At 45.7% G+C, this 4,573-nt stretch overlaps 2 pseudogenes; both read left to right on the forward strand.

Moving 5' to 3' along the window:
- The first annotated feature begins 576 nt into the window (after positions 1–576).
- Positions 577–2,039, forward strand: LOC117130700 (annotated as a pseudogene).
- A 502-nt stretch (positions 2,040–2,541) lies between these two features.
- On the forward strand, positions 2,542–4,382 carry LOC117130699 (annotated as a pseudogene).
- Positions 4,383–4,573: the final 191 nt, after the last annotated feature.

The following is a 4,573-nucleotide window of genomic DNA, read 5'->3' on the forward strand; positions in this document are numbered from 1 at the left end:
AATTCGAGGACAATGCTAAACAAATTGTCCGAACGCGACCACCAAAAACCTTACACACCCCGTTCGTCGATTGGCCCCGACGAACACGCCAGCCGTCTTAAACAAACGCAATCCGATCACTCTTTGATCTTTAAAAACGTCCAGCACAAGGACAAAAGCGCGCTACAACAAAAATCCGAAATTTTTGGTTTAGCACTTCCAGTTGATTCTGAGAAGATGCTCGATTCGTACCATACAAGTCATATAAGCCGAGAACATATCGCGGACTTTAAACCGGTGCGAGTCAGGAAGAAATCGCAACAGGAAAACGATAGCCGGCTAGTCACCGCACAACCTTAACCGAAAGTAAACCTAGGTCTTGCCCTAACCCAACGCTCTGGTCGTCAAACATCCAGGCATGATATCTAAAAGATACGAGATCATAAACCAGCCTCTCCGTTCGTATCTCCATGTTCTCGAAAACGTAAAGACAGATAAATTTTTACGAAAATCAACGAACGAAACCAACAATTTTCCAGAAACAGATAAAGTGATTCACTAACCTGACAATAAAGTTCGTTATTCTAATTCTAACAGCCTGATCGTCGTAGAAACCACCCTGACAATCAGCAATCCGAGGAAGTGTATGAGCGAGACGGCGAAGTAACACCACGAAACAGCTCTCCACCAAGCCCATTTCATCCAGCTGCGACCCGTTCGCCACCACCACAACAATACAGAACGGTACTCAACAACATTCTCAAGCCCTGAGCTTCTCTCTAGTGATAAAACATATTCTTGACAATAAATAATCAGCTCTCTTAAATAAATCGCAGCCTGACCGTCGCAGCAACAATCATAATGATGAGCAAATGGAAGCAATGTATGAGCCAGATGGCTACGTTATGCGGCAGGACAGCCCTCCTCGGAGTCCACTTCATGGAGGAGCATACTATTCATCCAGTGATGATGATAACCACTCCACCTACCTCTTCCCAGAAATTGGCACCCCAACTCGTTCCATCCCAGTCTCCGCCAACACCACTGTATGAATCTCTCTCTCTCTCTCTCTCTCTCTCTCTCTCTCTCTCCTCTTTCACCATTGTTTCTATGATCTTATGGACCTTAATAAATAAACATATGCAGCCTGTTCACCACAACTACCAAATCATTGCGGCGGAAACCTACGAGCAAGAGAAGCAGTACGAGCCACCGGAGCTAGCGGACGAGTCACAGAGCTTCTCGATCCAGGAGATCGCCAAAATGCGAGGACTCAAGGAAGAGAGCCAATCGATGATCTCCGAGTCCTACGTATCCGTGGCCAACTACAGAGTGAAGTCGAGCGTGGCGAAACGCTCCAGGCGATCATCTCCAAGCACGGGGACATCGCCGCCTCCTCGAAGCTCCAGTCCAACGTGACGAGGTCCTACTACCTCGAATCCCTAGCCGCCGTGTGATGGAGCTGAGGACGTCTGGACTGAAGGATCTGACGAAGACGAGAGTGGCGGAGATGGCGGCGGTGGTGAAGGACATGGAGTCGGTGAAGATCGAGGTGACGTGGCTGAAGAAGGCGGTGGCGGAGCTGGGGGAGGCGGTGGAGTGCGCGGGGGAGTACGAGGCGGCGAAGGCGGAGAGGGAGGCGTGCGAGAGGGATATGAAGGCGAGGAAGGGGGAGATGGAGGAGATGAGGGAGGAGCTGGGGAAGAGGGAGAAGGAGATCAGGGAGTGCAGAGAGAGGGTGACGGCGGTGGCGGGAAAGCTGGGGCAGTTAGAGATGAAGGGATCGAGGTTGAGCAAGAATCTCGACATGTTTCACTCCAAAGTCGATAAGTTTCAAGGAGAAGTCGTCCTTCTCCACGTTTAATACACTTTTTTTACATCTGTTTGAATATGAATATATATGGGCCCATATATATGCTTGTTTTGGGTTCAAGGCCCGTGAAGCTATGATACTGGCCCACCAACGGATCTTAATTGAATATTTTGTTTATGTGATTTCATTACACACCACACCAGTGACCTTTTATTTATTTTTTAAATACAAGGATTTGTACAGAGTCCAACACCGTCGAAGTAGAATGTGTTTATGTCGGCTTTATTCTCTCACTGATTCAAGACCACAACTTGTGTTGTTGGGTCAATCTTGTAAGCAGTTATAGTCTCTGTGGGGAAGAAAATAAGCACTAGTTTTTGTGTACTCTTGCACTGCAAGAAAACAAAAAACATCAACCGTTCAGGTCCGCTTTACTTTGAAATTTGATCATTTTTTGGTGAATCCTTCCAAGTTCAGTCCCGTGTCTTGTCTTCTAAAGAACTATTCATTCCATACACCTCTTTTCTCTCAAACGTTGACTCCGTCTTTTGGTGATAAAACTTGTTTGCTTCTTGTCATGTTTTGATGAAAGATTCAATTTTATAAAGAATTTCTCTTCTTTTTTGCTTGCTCTGGTTGAGGCCACAGGCTTTCTTTGTTAGATCTGTGAGAGAAAGAAGTAACATGTCTGGAAAAGTATATCATGATTGTCCCAACGCAGGCAATCCCTACCATGAGTGCAATTATCGATGTTTGGAGAGGATCAACTCTCGAGATGTCCCCAAGAAGGAGAAGAAGCCGTTTGGTAAGAAGCAAGTTTATCATCTTGATTGCATTTTCAAACATTTTTGCTGCTGATATTTTTGATTAATAGAAAGAATCTTTGTAACTTGTCTTTTGTACAAGGCTTTGTAAGCCAGCTTGGAGAAAGGACAGTCCTCCTATCAGTCCGGTTCGTGTTGTTGCGGAAAATAGATGGCCACTTCCTAGCTATTACGCTAAGAGGATGGTTGAATCAGATGAGTCTCCCTCATTCTCATCCTCTGATGACACCTTCAACGCAAACCTTCTGTCCAGGCCGCCTTCTCCTCTACATGGAAACAAACCTGAATCAGTCATAAATTGGCTCCCAATGTCACCTTCTCTATCTGTGTATTGAAGAAAGATTCTTTCGCATCAAATGTAAGCATTTATTCTCTTGCTTTTTTTTACTGCATACATTTTTTGGTGAGAGTCTCATGTTTTCTCTCTCTGCAGTTTGATCACCGTGCGCTCATTCATAATGGTCTAGACAATGAAATGACACCTAGGACTAGGCCTAAAGCACCTGAGCATCCTCTTAGGACACATCAGCACATGCCTTGCACCCCTGATTCTAGGCCTAGGACACCTGAGCGAAGGTCTAGCACCACTGATAATAGCACTGCACTAGAAAATAGACCTAGAACGCCTGAACACCGGTCCAACATCAATGATAATGGACCAAGGACACCTGAACATGCGCGTGTTTCTCTGGGACCTAGGCCAAAGACTGCAGAACGTAGAGCGAGGTCACCAGAGAACACAGGGAGAGATCCTCAAGACAGCGGTCTAAGACTCCAGAGCCTCAAGGAAAGTACCTTGAACCTAGGATCCCACAAACTCAGCCGATATCGCATAGTACTGGCCTCCTCAAGTCGTCACCTGAGACGCCAGAAACTAGGCCAAAGGCTGAAGAATACAGGGCAAGAAACTCAAGACCAGGGTCAAGGATCCCCCAAACTCAACCAACATCCTTTATCGAATGCAAGAGCTTAGCAGGGGAGGAAACGCAGTCAAAGATGTCTGAGTCGTACGTCTCTGTAGGGAGCTATAAGGTCAGAGCGAGCGTCTCGGACACTCTGCAGCAAATCTTGGACAAGCATGGAGACATAGCCTCCGGTTCAAAGCTCGAGTCGCTTCCCACGAGATCTTACTTTCTAGAAACACTAGCCTCAGTGGTTAACCAACTCCAATCAACGCCTCTGAAGCAACTAAAGGAGACTCACATCTTGGAATGCTAGCGGTCGTTGAAGACGTGGAGTCTGTCAAAATCAGAGCCGGTTGGCTAAGGAGGCTTTAAACGAGATTCTTGAAGCGGCCAGATGCTATGATCGACATAACAAGACGGCGGTGGAGAAAGGATGTGTGAGAGGGAGGCTTTGCTTGGGAGACAAGAGATGGAGAAGATACTGAAAGAGGTGAGATGGAAGGAGAATGAGGTGAAGAGTTTCCGTCAAGGGTTGATGGAGACGGCAGGGCGTTTGGGAGATTTGGAGATGAAGAGAGCAGGGTTGGAGAAAAGGTTGGCGTTTCTTAGCTCCAAGGTGGACAAGTTTGATGGAGAATCTGTGTTGGAGAAGCTCTTCTGATCAATCATTGTCTTGTTTTTGGCGATTATTTATTGAAAACATAAACACTACATTAAATGCATCTGCTAAAATAGTTAAAAGGTCTTTCATATTATAGAAAACAAAGGCAAGACAAAGGGTATAATCTACATCCCACCATTAAGCAAGATGCATCCATATATGTACACAGTGTAATACACACGAGAGTTAAAAGAAACAAAGACGATTCAAAGAGCACAAAACCTCAGGGCTTATGCTGCTTCTCTATGTCATACAAGACCACAAACATCTGCAGCCGTTTTCATCTGACACGTCACCAAAGAAAACAACAACAAAAGACAATAAGAACCAGAAACTGCTTAATACCATCTTGGAGTTGGAGGGAATCTGATTAGTTGTGGATCAGCTTTAT

Source organism: Brassica rapa, unplaced genomic scaffold (assembly GCF_000309985.2).
Source record: "Brassica rapa cultivar Chiifu-401-42 unplaced genomic scaffold, CAAS_Brap_v3.01 Scaffold0655, whole genome shotgun sequence".
Lineage (NCBI taxonomy): Eukaryota > Viridiplantae > Streptophyta > Magnoliopsida > Brassicales > Brassicaceae > Brassica > Brassica rapa.